This window comes from Staurois parvus, unplaced genomic scaffold (genome assembly GCF_062004578.1).
Source record: "Staurois parvus isolate SC_StPar_1 unplaced genomic scaffold, SC_StPar_1.0 ptg000071l, whole genome shotgun sequence".
In the NCBI taxonomy this organism is placed as follows: domain Eukaryota; kingdom Metazoa; phylum Chordata; class Amphibia; order Anura; family Ranidae; genus Staurois; species Staurois parvus.
This window is the reverse complement of record NW_028317867.1, coordinates 6,680,791-6,698,943: the sequence shown is the minus strand read 5'-3', so window position 1 is coordinate 6,698,943 and position 18,153 is coordinate 6,680,791. Positions and strand designations below refer to the sequence as shown.

Genomic DNA, 18,153 nt, shown 5'->3' with positions numbered 1-18,153 from the left:
GCGATTATCCCTGTTGCTTGTACACCTTTTTCTACCACACTTTTTGCTTCTACTTAACTGTCCATTAATATGCTTATGAACAGCCAGCTTCTTTAGCAATGGCCTTTTGTGACTTACCCTCCTTGTGGAGGGTGTCAATGACTGTCTTCTGAACATTTAGCAAGTCAGCAGTCTTCTCCATGATTGTGCAACCTACTGAGACCATTTAAAGGCTCAAGAAACCTTTACAGGTGTTTTGAGTTAATTCGCTGATTAGAGTGTGGCACCATGAGTCTACAATATTAAACTTTTTCATAATATTCTAATTTTCTAAGATACTGAATTTGGGGTTTTACTAGCAGTACAAGCTTCAAAATTAAGAGAAAGAAATGCTTGAACTATATAAGTCTGTGTGTAATGAATCTATATAATATACGAGTTTCACGTTTTGAATTGAATTACTGAAATAAATTAACTTTTTGATGATATTTTAATTTATTGAGCTGCACCTGAGCTGCGCCTGTATATCAACATATGTGTTTAGCTGTTTAGATGGCATTCCACTTTAAATACAATGTTACATATTATGGTTTCAGTGCAGTTAATGGTGTACTTACAGTGTGCCTAATGAGTAAGTTTTATTCTAGTGGGATTCATCCAGTAATTTTGATCTGAGAAGCCAAGTTGCTTGAATAGGATAATAATATCTATTAGAAGAACAGAAGGATTGTTTGGTAATTGTGGATGGCACTAGGAAATTCTTGTCTCCATTCATATGTATCACTATGACAGGACTTTATAGTATCCGTAAATCATGTGGTCACATTTCACATATTTACGTAAATGTGCTCTTGTACAGAATAACTAGCCATCATGTTGTCTGTCTCATATGAGTAGTTACTGATGCCTGTGAGCTATAAAACATTAGCAAATAGAACCCATGCTGGAAGTCAGGGGAAGATTAATGGCCTAGATGTTTAATATTAATGTTAATAATATACCAGAATGGATATTATCTATTAAGAAGATGGCAGATTTTAAAATTGCATATAGTATTTCTATTACTACATGTTCATCATTACTAGACAGAAAGGTAGGTGAGGCTTATGCTAATTCTGAGCCAAGTCATAAATCCTGTTATGATAAATGCATGCATTTAAAATAACTTATTTAAAAATCTTTTACTTCTCTGTTTCATGCTTGTATGAATTATTTATGGGAACATATGCAGACGCAAGTGCAGTGCAATGTTTAACTCTCCTACCCTCCTCATTCACAGTATTGTGTTTATTAATAAAGTACTAGTGGATGTAATCCTTTAACTTTCCAGGCTTACTGACACACTTGCTGTTATTTTAAAATGTTTTCACACAGTGCAAAATAATGTAAAAATAATTTAGTATAGCTTGTAAAAAGGATTGATAACCTTAAAGTGCCTGTAAAGGCTCAAGCTTTTTACCTTTATGCACTCTATGCTTTAGGGTAAAAAAGCCGTTGGCTCCCACTACTGTCAATCACAGCCAGTGAGCCAATAAGAAGAGAGCAAAGATGGAGCCGAGCCACGCTCTGTGTTGGAATAGACAGACAGAGCAACGGCTCAAGAACGAGCTCCAAGAGCACTGGCAGGGGACCCAAGAAGAGGGGGATCAGGCTGCCCCGTGCAGAACCATTGCAGAGAGCAGGTAAGTGTATGACATGTTTGTTATTTTTTTTAAAAAGTCAGCCTTTATTATCACTTTTACAGTTGGAAGTGTTTTTTAATCACTGCATTTTTTCTACTATTCTTATCTGACCAAATCATTTGGTGGTTTTACAATTGCATGTACTTGATACTTACTATATTTCCATCATTCATTCCTGTGGTCTCTTCTATAAAGATTAAAAAAGCACTTCCCCAAAATCTTGCTCTTCTAAAGTGAACCTGCGGCTATGACTTTTAAGTATATATACAAAATATTCTCAAGAAGCAGTAAATGAGATTTAAAACTAGCCCTCACTGACCTCTGTAGCTGCAGGCACTGTGGATAAATTAATCTTTAAAGTTCACAGCACACTTCTGAGATCATTCAGAGTTCATTGACAGATGCATTTGTTCTGCAGTTGACCTCTTTATGTCCTACATTTTCTTTCCTTTTAAACTGCATCAGCCTGCTTCCAGCTGCGTTTGCATTCCCATTGACTTATAAAGGGAGAACAGCAAGTTGTGACATGAGCAATAGGCTATGAGCACAGGTTCTAAAACTGGCAAAATATTTATGGCCTAATTACACTATTGTATTATGGTCATTTGTGCGCTACATGCCTTTCATTTTGAATGGCACCCCAACGCACTATAGCAACGCATCTGCATTGCATTGCCCCTCAATGCAAATTAGTTTCTTGTGGCACATTGCATTACATATGAAATAAAAATTAATAGGCATCCAATGTACTTTAGCAGGCTATTAATTTTAATAGGCTGCATTAACGCAGCATACATTATTGCGTGGCATAACATGTAATAATACACCTCAGAGAACTAAGAAGACTCTAAAACAGAATTTCCGTATATGGGGACATTCTATACACTGTTGGTACAGCAATGTCATTTTGTATGGAATACCTTGGCCCCAACAGTGACTTTTTTTTGTTAATGTGATTGGCTTATTAAACCCTGGGACTGTTCATATGACTATACCAGGAAGATCCTCCCACTCAGAACTCAGAAAGTGTGCTTTGACTACTAGATGTAGGAAGTAAGTGGAATGTTTGGATATGCTTCAGTACTTACAAAAGCAGGTGGGACCCAGTAAAGCTGTTTGCTAAACTCCTTGTAATGTACATTATGTAATTAACCAGGCAAGGAGTGTTTCATCTGTAGTGGATTTACACTTACACAGCTGTTCACCTTTTAAAAGCACCCTGGGTTGGCAGTCAATTTATCATTGTATTTGAATACCATGCATCACATTTTTAGATAACAGTTGCTAATAACGCCTATTATAGAACATTTTAGTAACAGATTCTTACTTGGTAAAAAAAAAGAAATCCTGTTAAAACTGGCTTGTCAGTCGAGAAACGCTAATGTTGCCTTTGTTGACTTCTCCTAATGGCACATACTATGGAGATGCAATCTTTGTCCTTGCTTCCCTATTACTTCACTTGGCTGCGGTGCTTGTTTCAGTACATTGGCTTCAGTACTAAATAGCAAAGCACTGATAAGAATTAAGACTCAGTATCTTGCAAATTCAAAAATAAATCATCAACAGCAACACACGGTCCTCACAGATTCTAATTTGATAGGTGCAGTAACTCACCATACATGTGTTTGTGCATTGTGGTACTAATTATTTTAATAACATCCTAACACCCCATGCTAATGTACCCACTTTTGCAGCATGGTAACCCATTATCATGTAAAGTCTTGCCAAAAAAGGGTAAGTGTGCTAGCGTGTGTTAAATAGGCAGCCTTTGCACACTTAATATGCATTGTATAACACATTAACATGCATGCAGCAAAGCACCACAAAAGTGTGAACATCCATCCCCCAATCTCTGCTGTCTATGAAGCTGAAAACAGTTAGCTCTGAGCATTTCAGTTTTCAAAGCTGTCATTTTGCTGTTGTGGCCAGGAAAACAGATAATCAAGGCTAATCTGTGCTTGAGTAGTTGCAGGGTAGGGGACACATTGGGGATCTAATAGATATTTCAGAGGTGAAAGTTAAATATCTACCATTTTTGTATCCTTTTTTCCATACCAGCAGACTTCCAATACACACGAGCTTTAGAGCAGGGGTGTCCAACCTTTTGATCTTACTGGGCCGCATTGGAAGGAAAGGAATTGTCTTGGCCTGCATTTGCTTCATTTGAATGGGCTGCTGTGCCTGCATTTCATACTGGAAAAAGGTCCCTGCACCATTTTTGTACTGTAGCAGGCTGGAAATTGCATGGAGCTTTTGCACCATGTGATTTCCTGGCAGTTCTCCCAGATGTATGGGGGTGCATTAACCACTTTCCCTCCAGAGGATTTACCCCCCTTCTTGACAAGGCCATTTTTTTGCAATACGGCATTATGTTACTTATACTGACAATTGCATGGTCATGCAACACTGCACCCAAATGAAATTATGTCCTTTTTTTCCCACAAATGGTGCTTTCTTTTGGTGGAATTTGATCGCCTCTGTATTTGTTATTTTTGCACTATAAACAAAAAAAGACTGACAATTTTGAAAAAAAAACAATATTTTTGACATTTTGCTATAAAACATATCCAGTAAAAAAAAAATTAAAAAATCAAATTTCGTCATAAATTTAGTCCAAAAAGTATTCTGCTACATGTCTTTGCTAAACAAAATCCCAATATGTGGAAATTAATTGGTTTTCATGAAATTTCTAGAGTCTACAAATGACGGTATATTTACTGTAATTTTTTTTTTTTCAATACTAGTAATCGCAGCGATCAGCGACTTATAGCGGGACTGCAAGACTGCGGGACTGCAGCAGGTATTCTTACACTGGGGGGGGACTGACTAACTGTCACTGACATCCCCAGTGACACTAATACAGTGATCAGTGCTAATTAAAAGCACTGGCACTGTACTAATGACACTGGGCAGGAAGGGGCGATCAAAGGATTAACTGTGTGCTGTGTGTTTTACTGTGTGTGTGTTTTACTGTGAAAGCATGCTGCTTTGTATTGCTCTAATATGCACGGTGTTCCTCAAAGGCATGCCTGGGCTGCGTGTTAAATTCTCCTAGGCTGTATGCTGCCCATGGAGCAGGTTGAACACCCCTGCTTTAAAGAAATTTAAAAAAAATAGACATAGATATTTATATTTATTTAAAAATGCTGGTGTAGACTAAAGTGTAATACAGATGTTTCAATTTATAGTTGTACTGAGAAAAGTTCTGTATTGAATCTGCAGATGTACTGTAGCTTTAAATGTATTTTGCATGGATTTGTAAAATGCAACTTTTTCCTGTTACAGCTAATTAGATGCTTGGCTTCTCTGTACAATGCTGTAGAGAAATGGCAAATGCACTGCAATTGCTTGTCATGTCAGCATAATATTTTCCTTTAAAATACATGACCCTCTCTCCCCAATATTGTATCATATAATTGTTTTTTTTAATAGGCTGCTGTATGCCTATACATTTAAAAGTGCATTAAATAAACGTATAAAATCACACTTAATAACTGAGCCCATCTATATACAAACCTAATAAATGCTTCAGTAGCTACCATATGTGTTACAAAATAATTCTCCATTAAACTATTCTTATTGACTACATTTGATGGAGAGAACTTTTGATTATCTCATTTATGCCGAAAGGCAAATTTATATTTTTAGCAAACTTGCCAAAATTAGTCTTTGAGAAAATCCATGAAATATATTCTAAATTGTACAATAGCTGAAGGCCTACATCTAGATTATACTGTCTTGTTAAAGCAAGTATCCATAGCAACACATAATTAGCATTCTACATTGGTTAGCGTTGTGCTATAAGAGGATTCTGGTCAGTATTCTAGTTTAAGGATTAAAATATTTCTGTGCTATATAGCTATTTATTGTGCTTTAAATGTGCATGTGATGGGTGGAAATAATAGTAAAATCATGGTGATGTAGATTTTTTAAAGTAAACTATCACTTAAACTGTCTACATCTGTCAGCATATCACTAAAAAATGTAAAGTTATAGTTTACACATATATTACTTCATCTATACATCTGTTTAATTTTTGCCATCATGTTTATGAAAAAGAATATCTACTATAATATGTTAATGGTTATTCAAACATCTGGGTCATATCATTAATGCCTGGGCAAGGTTCAAGGCAAGTTTTTTTACAAGGAAAGGAAGTGAAGTAGTTAAAATAAACAGGCTTAACCAAAACTGTAACTATACATATTAGAATTAAAAAAAAACCTCAGGGTTAATATTCTGTGTTTTGTCCTTTTTATAATATCACTAGAATTATGTTTCTGGTACAAAGCATATTTTAAATTTGGCACTACTAATGCAACATTTTGTACATTTACCTGCAACCATTCTAGCCAAAGCTTTTTTTTTTCTTTTAATTTGGATATAGTACATCAGCCAAAACATTATTTTTACTTTAGTTTTTTTTATAGTATGAAGAATGTAATTTCTAGGGAATTATCTGCAATAAACTAAAGATGCAATCATCAAGACCTATTTTCTTTATACTTTAATATAAAAAATTGTAACTAAAGGGTAAAATCCCTAAACCAGAAGCTAGCATGCCATTAGATACAAAATGGTGATATCAAATAACAAATGCAGTACTCATAAAACAATAACAAAACTAGTAGCAGTCCCGTATGTGTGTCTACAGTCGTATATATATATATATATATATATATATATATATATATATATATAAAGGATCCCCTCTCTGATGGGTCACTCCACTATGCTCTGTACTTATAACTTTGCCAAGGGTATCATATATTTAGGAAGGAGAAAGAGAGACTCCAATAGTGTAAAATACCCTTTATTAAAACTCACATATTAAACATAAAATCATTAGTTGTCCGCTCACATTAACAGTGAATTCCGCCATGCACGTGGGTTTGAATGCTCAATCTCATACCTGGTCAGCGCTCAGGCCGCTTCCACAATACAAGCTTGTCTCACCATTCCTGAATTACTGGACCACTTCCTGTAGCTCTGCCTTGACATCATGCTGATGTCATCAGGAGAGGGGAATATATATATATATATATATACAGTCAGGTCCATAAATATTGGGACATCGACACAATTCTAACATTTTTGGCTCTATACACCACCACAATGGATTTGAAATGAAACAAACAAGATGCGCTTTAACTGCAGACTGTCAGCTTTAATTTGAGGGTATTTACATCCAAATCAGGTGAACGGTGTAGGAATTACAACAGTTTGCATATGTGCCTCCACTTGTTAAGGGACCAAAAGTAATGGGACAGAATAATAATCATAAATCAAACTTTCACTTTTTAATACTTGGTTGCAAATTCTTTGCAGTCAATTACAGCCTGAAGTGTGGAACGCATAGACATCACCAGACGCTGGGTTTCATCCCTGGTGATGCTCTGCCAGGCCTCTACTGCAACTGCCTTCAGTTCCTGCTTGTTCTTGGGGCATTTTCCCTTCAGTTTTGTCTTCAGCAAGTGAAATGCATGCTCAATCGGATTCAGGTCAGGTGATTGACTTGGCCATTGCATAACATTCCACTTCTTTCCCTTCAAAAACTCTTTGGTTGCTTTTGCAGTTTGCTTTGGGTCATTGTCCATCTGCACTGTGAAGCGGCGTCCAATGAGTTGTGAAGCATTTAGCTGAATATGAGCAGATAATATTGCCCAAAACACTTCAGAATTCATCCTGCTGCTTTTGTCAGCAGTCACATCATCAATAAATACAAGAGAAGCAGTTCCATTGGCAGCCATACATGCCCACGCCATGACACTACTACCACCATGCTTCACTGATGAGGTGGTATGCTTAGGATCATGAGCAGTTCCTTTCCTTCTCCATACTCTTCTCTTCCCATCACTCTGGTACAAGTTGATCTCGGTCTCATCTGTCCATAGGATGTTGTTCCAGAACTGTGAAGGCTTTTTTAGATGTCGTTTGGCAAACTCTAATCTGGCCTTCCTGTTTTTGAGGCTCACCAATGGTTTACATCTTGTGGTGAACCCTCTGTATTCACTCTGGTGAACTCTTCTCTTGATTGTTGACTTTGACACACATACACATACTCCTGGAGAATGTTCTTGATCTGGCCAACTGTTGTGAAGGGTGTTTTCTTCACCAGGGAAAGAATTCTTCGCTCATCCACCACAGTTGTTTTCCGTGGTCTTCCGGGTCTTTTGGTGTTGCTGAGCTCACCGGTGCGTTCCTTCTTTTTAAGAATGTTCCAAACAGTTGTTTTGGCCACGCCTAATGTTTTGCTATCTCTCTGATAGGTTTGTTTTGTTTTTTCAGCCTAATGATGGCTTGCTTCACTGATAGTGACAGCTCTTTGGATCTCATCTTGAGAGTTGACAGCAACAGATTCCAAATGCAAATTGCACACTTGAAATGAACTCTGGACCTTTTATCTGCTCATTGTAATTGGGATAATGAGGAAATAACACACACCTGGCCATGGAACAGCTGAGAAGCCAATTGTCCCATTACTTTTGGTCCCTTAACAAGTGGGAGGCACATATGCAAACTGTTGTAATTCCTACACCGTTCACCTGATTTGGATGTAAATACCCTCAAATTAAAGCTGACAGTCTGCAGTTAAAGCACATCTTGTTCGTTTTATTTCAAATCCATTGTGGTGGTGTATAGAGCCATAAATGTTAGAATTGTGTCAATGTCCCAATATTTATGGACCTGACTGTGTGTATATATATATATATATATATATATATATATATATATATATACAAACAGGCGCATATAGACCGACTCTTAATTGAGAAAATCATGGCTGTCTGTTGAATTCTGTGTTGTGGTGGCACACAGAGGTGAAGTGGAGGTACAAAGAACAGAGTTTGGAAGTGATTACATGAAGCAATTTATTTTCATGGAGGAGGAGTTATATATCACTGCACTTTTTTGATGGAACTGTGGCAGTATTTGGATATATATATATATTGATTTTAAGGACATAAGCAATATTTAAGGAGTCACAAGTTTATACATTAGAACATGCACTTGTATAATGGTCATTTGCATGCATCCATTGTGATAGAAATAATTAGTGGCAGTTCCTCTTTATGGAGAGATATGGGGTCAATAAGACCCCACATCTCTCCTCTTCAATGTAAAGCATTAGATCAAAAAAAGCATTGATCTAGTGCTTTAAAAAAATGGCCTTGCTTACAAGGTGCCAGAGTGGAGGCCATCTTTCCTTCACTTATCTCTATGCCCAGCGCCGGGATCGTTCAGTGGTTTCTCAAGTAAGGCTGAGAACTACCGAGCAGCGGCAGTTGGCAGCAGCGGCAGGCAGGCGGTGTTGAGGGGTGGCAGCAGCGAGCGGCAGCGAGTGGGCAAGGTTATATTCAGCACCCATAACGGTGCTTAATTTCATATAGATAGGGGTGTTTTCGGCCAAAACGTTTCAGTGCATCCCTAAAAATTATTCTTTCACTTAATCTCATAGTCATGACTTTGCTGCAATGTTGACATCTTGTGGTCAAAATCTTTTCACTGACTGCACCCTGTGAGTTTCCCTGGACTTCTGTCTGACTATATCTGCAGGTTGTAGATTCTTGGGAGATGGTTCTATTGAAGTGTACAAGGACTGACTGTGCAGGTGTGGGCTAGAGGGTTACTTTATGGCCGGGGACTAGACAGAAATGATAGATGCTCTTTATATGAAATGACACTTATTCATTAAAATGTCCTAACACACAACATGCAGTACCAGTTCAGCTCATTTAGCAACATAAAGTTTTGCATTTATTTAAAAAATGTAATTTAAGTTATTAAATTATCTTAATATCTAACCAGATAAAATCACATCATGTAGACATTAAGAGAATTAGCATTAACCTCTCGCTAACTGTAGAACATATATATGCGGTGGCTAGAATGGTGGGCTTTAATACACGGCTGACGTAGATACTGTATCTGTTCAAAGCAGCAGGAGACAGTGCACCCCCAGCTCACTGACCGAACTGGCACTGACAAAAGTCAGTTAAGCCTCCTGATTGGGAGCCACTGGTACAGGCTCCCAATCACGTAATCTCTTTGAAAGCCAATCAAATTGGTCAAATGATACAGAAGCCATGATGCCTCCTGGACATTAAAAGGTCACTGGGAGGTAGTGTTAATTAAATAAAACATGTTTTATTATGCGATTGTAATATGCATTTAACACCTCATCTTGTAACTCTAGTTTTTATATTCCCTAAAATAATATGCTGACACCAATAAACTGCTTCATTTCAAGGTTTAATGATTCCAATAAACTAAACAAATATTTAGACAGAAATGCAGGTCAATCAAGCATTAGATTTCTGTGTTTCTATTTATGTCTCTGTCTGTTATAAATTTTGTGTGGAATGTAATGGTTTAGTATTGCTTTTATTATTAAGCAGTTTCACGGTGCAAACAGATTTTTTATTTATCTTCTTAATGGTTCATAGGGTATTTAATGAAAAATCAAAACATATGTGTACCCAGTGATATTTCCCTATTAACAGATGCCTCCTGTCCCTTAATCCTGAAAATGCATGCTTTTTTTTATTATGAAGTCATATTTAACCAGTTGAATAACAATACAAAAACTAGAGTAACCCATAGCACTATGCAGAATTTTTTTTTTATTGATGTGACTTCTGTAAACTTTAATCTGATTGGTAGGTAAAGGTTACCACATGTATGTTATTAGTGCCTGTCTTTTTTTTTTAATTGAAGTATGCTTTGAAACGTAACTAAATGACATTTAAATTGCCAGTGCAATTTTGTATGATAAAGTCTGTCAATACAAAATATGATTTTCAATTTTTTGTATCTTTTGTTAATTATCAACACTGTTAAATATCCTGCAACCTCCTTGCAGCTGTTTCCTGTCTACATGCATGCTCCCCAACAAGTGCTCTATGCCATTTCTCAGGTTGAGTTGGAAGTGTGCGCAAGAGGGTGACAATGCAGTACAGAATTTGGGGGACAGGGACAGAGCATTGCCACCCTGTAAAAATGAAGTGCCTGCACTAGTACTTTCATTGCAATATTACCAGAGATTATCTAAATGAAAGTTGCAGGTTTTAAAAAAATTCAATTTAAATTTACATTATCATGTTAAAATGACCTTGTAGTTTTAAAGGATTATCAGTAATGAATGTCTCCATATTTTTCTGAGCATTGGTTTTATATAACTTATGTGCAAACCCAGTAACTAAAATCTCATATATGCTTTAAAGAGACCCTGCCGTAATTTTAAAACCTACCAACACAAACACCCTGCAAGAGAAGAGTGTAAATAGACTCTTGGACACTGCTGAACACCACCCAATTCCAGCAGAATGGTCTTCTGAAGTCTATTAGGAAACTGACACTTTTGAGCAAGAGCTGTAGGGCTCCAAGGCGATTGATTTATCTGGAAATGTTTGTTTCCCCAATAGACTTTAGGGGACTATTCCTCTGGAACGGAGTGGTGTTTAGCAGTGCAACTAGCTTTAACTTCAGTTGATGTCATTGATTCGGTGTCCTGGAACAAAGAGAAACACAGAGGTTGTTATCCAGTTAATGCCCTTGAGCCTATACCAAAATTTGAGAATTATTTTGACACAATTGGCACTAAGGCTTCAAAATGACCTTCTCTAATCTCTAACACTTGTCATACACTAGCAAAATATTTTTTGGAATTTTTCATTTTAGGAATATTCGTGGGGTCAAATTGACATTTCAATTTCAACCGCAGCAATGATATAATTTGAGGGGCAGGCTTGAATGAATACATGGTTTTTGTTTGGGAAAGTCAATTGGCTCCCAAATCAAGTGTTAAAATGCATATGAAATATTGATGTACTTTTGAACAATATTTGTCAAATCATCAACTGAGAATTTTCACAGAAATTTTCATACAAATGGTCGTACAAACATTTGTTTGAAAATCCACTATGTAGATGGACAGTTTATATCATCAGTGTAGGCATTAGGGAGAAATGATTTAACAATGTAGAAAATGGAAGCATCTATAAAATCCACCCAAACATGAAGGCCAAATATGAACTCCATGCATGTTCAGCCCTGGTATATCTGAACCAAGAGCATCAGTGCTACAGAGCGAAAAGTCTTGTAATTCATCACAGTGTTTATTGATTTTGTTATTATTAGTGTTGTACTGTATTATCCATCAGTAGAAACAGGAAAATCTATAGGCTCATTTAGTGCACTTACACAATTCACAAAGACTCTGTGTCAAGGCCAGGAACTCACAGGATGCTAACAGGATGCCCCCCAATAGTTTCCAATAATAAACAGGCAGCTCTGGTATTTTTTTGGTGTTCTGTCAGCACTTAGACTTTCCACCCAACAGAAGGCCTACACAGCCGAAAGATTGAAAGAGAGAGCCTTGGACACTTGAAACTAATTATGAAGCCTAGCAATTAGGTACAGTGTGAACCTAGGACTGGAAGTTTTACTCCACCCTAAGCTCTAAAAAGGCTCCCACCTCCAGTACTCAAGCCAGAGCTTATTAAAAAAAAAGAAAACTGAGAAAACAAATAAGTTTGTTTCCTTCATAGCAGACACAAAACCTGGAGTCTCTTGCCATCTATAGGTGAAAAACCTAGGTGACATGTACATTATATACAGTGTCTACAATCCTGCTAGTCAGTCCTTTTGAAGAGATTTTGGTGGGATAAACTATTCAGTCCTAGGTCAGAAATGGACTATTGGCAGGTGCTTTGTTTTGTTCTATGCTATGGATTTGCTGTGCAATGCTCTTCTAAGTTGAGTCTATGTTTGTTTACTGCCTTGCTGAATAAGGCCTCATGCACACTGCTGCTGTTAAACTCACATTTTTGTGAGTTTAGGTGTTTTTTTTCTGCCCTTGAACCCCCCAAATGTTATTCTATGTGTCCATGCACACATGGACATTTTTAGCAGTTTAGTAGCATGGGATATAACAGGATATTTTCTGACCGCCCTAAAAATCGTATTCAGGAGGAAATTTTGGCCACAAAACAAACTGAATGCTGTTAAACGCTAGACACGTTTAGCACTTCAGTGATATTCAATGGTCAGAATAAATTAAAATTCTGGCCATGAAATAAAAAACACAGCTTAGGTGAGTTTATAACATGGATGTTCTCCTGTCATGAGAAACAGAGTATACAAGAAACCAGTGTGCATGTGTCCTAAAAGTACAGGACAAACCTGTTTGGGCTTCTTCTGGGTGAACCTGCATTATGAATGGTTTACCTTGACCAATACCAATTGAGAGCACTTACTATATATATTTTACTTAAAGACAATCTTTTTTTGTTTTAGTTTTGGATAGAGTTGGGGATTTTAGAACCCTTATCAGGTTCTTATTTTGGCATGCTTCATCTGGAGACCTTTACCCTGACTCTTGGTTCTGGAGACCATTGTCTCTGGTACACACAGTGATGGAAAAATCCAAAATGTTTGAATTGTCAAAGGTAAAGGAGGTAAGGAAAATTTTTTAAAGGGGGATAGTGTATGGTGACAGCTAAATAGAGACATTCCTTTGTTTTCCAGATATCTTCTTTTAGTTCCTGCTGTGTCTCTGAGATAGGGAATGAAGGAACATCTCCCCACACAGACATCAAAATAGGTTTATATATTCCCTACAAAATAAAAAACTGGAAAAAAAGGTTTTGACTACTGTATACATTTAAAGGGATTTACATTACAGTTACTATTTTGCTTACCTTGATTGTTGCTGTTAACATACATTCTTTTTTGTTTTCTTTAGGGTGGTGGCTGAAACATAACTTGAAGATAAAGTACATTGGGGGGAGATCTGAGCTATCACCAATGTACTGAGGTAGGAGCATATCTGTTTAATAACAGATATCACATTTTCCATACACATAGTAGGAGTTTAAATTAGAACTTCCAATTGTAAAATTGTACCCTTATGATGTAAAAAAGATTACCATAATATTATGTTTCAAAAGAGATTATACATTTTTGATCACCATTATCTCTACTAAACATTTAGAGTTTTTGGATCACATTGTTTTAACAGCACACTAGACAAACTCTGTAGGATTACATACAGAGATCACTCTGATGCTTTATTGCCTTATATTTCTGACATATTTTGGGAATTATGCATGCATGTTATATTTACTGCATATTGTTGTATGGAGATGCACTGGCGAATTTAGTTTCCCTTCTGTTTTAAGAACGGCTTTTTTGGCATAAATCAGTCTGATGGGAATGTTATCATGAAGAAACAGATCTTATGAAAACAAACTAGGCACATAAAAATGTTATATATTTATTTTAAGCTAGATTGTATTTATTTTGTTCGATAAAAGCTCATTTTTAGTGTATTTGTTTACCACTAAGGGAATTTAATTAGAAAATTCGCAAAAATGTTGAAAACATTTGCATTGTTGTATATTGTTTGACTACAGAGAGTTCAATAACCTTGAAATTAAGCTAGTGTCTAAGTCTAACGTTATACTGCTACCCCTAGAGTAAGCTGTCATCTGTGCAACAGCATCATTATCTTTCCTGCAGTTTTGCAGGAAAAGATTTACAACTGATATGTTTCTGTTTGTTTTGGAATTGTTATACTTTTTATCTCTTTAGCAGAGTCCAAAGTAGCCCTCTCATTTGCAGATAATGATAATATTTATGAAAAAGTCATCCCTATATAATACCTCTGTGTTCTTTACTGCTGCTCTCTTATCTCTGTGTACCTTGTGTGTATCTTTTAATACACTATAGTTATTGCATTTTGAATTTGTTTTGACATCTCTTAGGATTCGCTTATGAGAGCTATTCTTGTTCCTACTTGATATAATGAAGTTGACCTGAAAGGTGGAAATATTTTTAGTCTGACAGACAATAGACCCAATTCACAAAAGTCTAACTCACATGGACTTTTCATTCCTATGCATTTGCTAATTTATTTTTCAATTCTATTTATCTATTTTTTTTACAACTCACTAAAGTCTTTATCACATAGATCCACAGCAATTACTGCCTGGATGGTATTGACCTTTTAGTATTTTGTATGTGTAAGTCAATTCACAGAGATTATCACAAAGGTTTTACTCCTAAAAATACAGTAGTTAGCTTCTTAATAGCTTTAAAGGAGATGTAAGCCCGAACTGGATAAATGTTTGTTAAAGCACCATGTATCAAACAATTATACACAAGTTTGCATGACAGCTATCCCTGAAAAGGTATTTTGCGAATAATCCTATCACTAAGGATGCTCCGATTGATAGATATACTCATTCCAACCTACACAATGCGTCTACTTATAACCCTCCTCCACAAACTCACACATATGTGAATTTATTTAGAGATAAGGTCCTGAAAGAGTTAAAAGAAGTACCATATAAGAGACCTTTTGATAGATCGGGGGATGCAAAAGCTATTAAATTATTACTGGAAAGAAACAATTTGGTAATAAGACCAGCTGACAAGGGTGGTGGTATGGTTGTCCTCAACAAAGAGGACTATATTAACGAGGTCAATCACATTTTGAGTGACAATACCACTTATGTCCATCTACTTAAGGATCCCAAAGTAGAATATAAGCGTTCTCTTAAAATTATCATCAATAAGGGGTATGAAGAAGGGATTTTGAATAAAAAAGAGAAAGCCTTCTTATGTCCAACAGCGCCTAAATTACCAGTCCTATACATATTACCGAAGGTCCATAAAGACCCTATAAAACCACCAGGAAGGCCAATAATAAGCGGTATTGGTTCATTATGTTCTAGGATTGGTCAATATGTGGACTTTTTTCTCCAGCCACTCGTTTTGCAAACTGCAGATTATTTAAAAGACAATAAGCAAGTTTTAAACGAGGTCAGCACTATAACCACTTCTCCCGAAACTTTTTTAGTAACAGCTGATGTTGCTTCCTTGTATTCGAATATTAATCATAATGATGGCATGGAGGCAGCTGATTTATTTTTGACGCATTACAGCTCCCTACATACCACCCAGAAAGATTTCATTTTAGACCTATTGGAATTCGCGATGTTTAGGAACTATTTTTGGTTCAGCAAAGAATACTACTTACAGATTAAAGGCGTGGCAATGGGGGCTAAGTTTGCCCCCAGCCTGGCAAACTTGTTTATGGCCCGATGGGAGGAGAACCTTATTTTTGCCAGAGATTGGCCCGAGTTGCTGTTTTATAAAAGATATATCGACGATATCTTGCTTTTATGGAATGGGGAGGAGGAGTCTCTTAAGAACTTTTTTAATTCATTAAATAATAATAGTCTCAACATTAAGCTCTCATACGTTTATAGCCGTGAAGAAATTAATTTCTTAGACTTGACACTTGTTAATCACATGGGTAGGATCATTACCAAATCATTTTTTAAATTAACAGATCGTAATAGTTTCATCCCTCTTGGGAGTTGTCATCATCCCAAATGGCTGTCCAATATCCCAAAAGGACAGATGATGAGGATTAGGCGCAACTGTACGGATGATGGGACTTTTCGTATTCAGGCCAATATTTTAAAACATAGGTTTTTAGAGAAGGGATACAATGAGGCAACCCTTGATCACACTATTCGGACAGTGGCACAGATGGATAGAAACACCATGCTGATGGATAAACCAAGGAATAATCAAAAGAAAATATGCCCCTTTATTACATCCTTCTCAACCCAATATAAGACGATTAATAAAATAATGAATGATAATTGGGGTATTTTAAAAATGGACCCAATCTTAACAGCAATTCTACCGGATAAGCCAGAAATTGTATTCCGGAAGGCAACCGCCGTTAGACACATGATTGCACCAAATGTTGTTGACCCTCCTAAAAACATATCCCTGTTTAATGATCTGAAAGGGTTTCACCCCTGTAATAGGTGCATCATTTGTAAGTGTGATAATACAAGAAAAAGGAGAGTCGACACATTTCAATCATCAAGTACTGGCAGAACTTATAATATCAAACATTTTATTTCCTGTTACAGTAAATTTGTAGTTTATTTACTACAGTGTCCCTGTCGCAAACAGTATATTGGCAGGACAACAAGGCGTTTACGTGATCGGTTACGGGAACATGTTTCAAATATTAAGAAGGGATTCAAGGAGCACTCATTATCAAATCACTATCGCCTTTACCATAATAATGATCCATCTTCGTTAAAATTCATCGGCATTGACGTGATTGGTAACCAATGGAGGGGTATCAATAAGACGAGGGCAGTTTCCCAAGCCGAAACTAAATGGGTGTTTGAGCTCCAAACCTTACATCCTTTAGGCCATAATATTGAGGTAGACATCAACTGTTTTATTGCTAATAGTTGATGGGATTGGTCTTTGTGTCCCCTCCTTTTAATTTTCCTCCTTTTTTATTACCATTTAAGATATTCGAGTTTACTCTTATCTGATGTGTATTATTGAGTTTTTATATTCCATATTGGGTTGTATTTTTAGCATGTATTTTTAGCATGTCTTCTTATTTCCAGCACGTGGGGTTTTTTCCATGGGGTATTTTCTCCATGGGTATGACATTTTATGATCTTATATTATACCATTTATCCACCTCGACTGAGTATTATTTATTAGTCCCAGTATTATTAGACGTCTCCTCCTGCTTTGGTTTTACCTCTCAATACAGGAAACGGGTAGAGGAAGGATTATGACGAATTTTAAAAATCATAATGGAGTGGTTTTAGAGCCTTTGGGGGTTTTTTTTATCTCTTTTTATCCTTTTTTGCTCTGTACTTACATATCGTGTATTTTTGGGACTTATATTTATTTATATATATCACACTCATCTTGATATGGTTTGGCAGTATAATACCAGATATGCTATTTGCTGCCAAATTCTATCTTTTTCTTTCCATTTTAAATAGGCTTTTTATTCAAGCCTTTCTTATGACTTAATTTTGTGACATTTATGTAATTGCATCCTTTCATCTTGCCGTGGTCCGTTACTGAAATTATATGCCACTCACCGAGGGGATCTGTATACCCCATAGATCATTATGCGCACGGTTATTATATATTTTGCACTATCACTCTATTTAGGGATATAGTGTCTGCATTTATTCCCTGGGGTCTAGGGCATATTTGGCAATCGGTACTGGGAATCTGTAATGAGACTTCTCTGTCTCCTCCTTGCTATATGCTAGATTGCGGATCCACGGCAAAATGGCGCTGCCGTGCTCGCGTATGCGCAGTACCCACTTTCCTCGGGAAAATGGCCGCGGCTAACTACGCATGTGCCGATTTCCTTATTCTTGGCACTGACGTCGGTCACGCTTCTGTACAGCCTCCCCTCTGATGATGTGCCTGTAGCACGAAAGGCCTAAGGAGGAGCTGTGCAGAGCGTGACGTCATTCCACCTCCGGAGCCACGAGGAGGCCCGGCGGCCATCATTACTGGGGTCAGTACTGCTGCATATCTATGTTTTTACATGATGTTTTAGATGCACACTGCCCTGCTGTTTTTATAAATAAAAATTTACCTTTTGGACATACTACACTATCTCTGGCATCTG

At 36.8% G+C, this 18,153-nt stretch overlaps 1 protein-coding gene across 8 annotated transcripts in view; it reads left to right on the top strand.

Annotated features, from left to right (window-relative positions):
• SGCZ (sarcoglycan zeta) overlaps window positions 1–18,153 on the top strand; it is a 1,110,583-nt gene that overhangs the window by 394,787 nt on the left and 697,643 nt on the right. For 5 of the 8 annotated variants that reach the window (XM_089669298.1, XM_089669297.1, XM_089669296.1 and 2 more), the window contains one exon: window positions 13,408–13,479. The exons of 1 other annotated variant lie outside the window; for it this stretch is intronic. The gene's annotated coding sequence lies outside the window, so the exon portion shown is untranslated. Of the gene's footprint in view, window positions 1–4,405; window positions 4,462–13,407; window positions 13,480–18,153 lie in introns of all 8 variants that reach the window. 2 more of the 8 variants (XM_089669299.1, XM_089669293.1) reach the window with 1 other exon arrangement.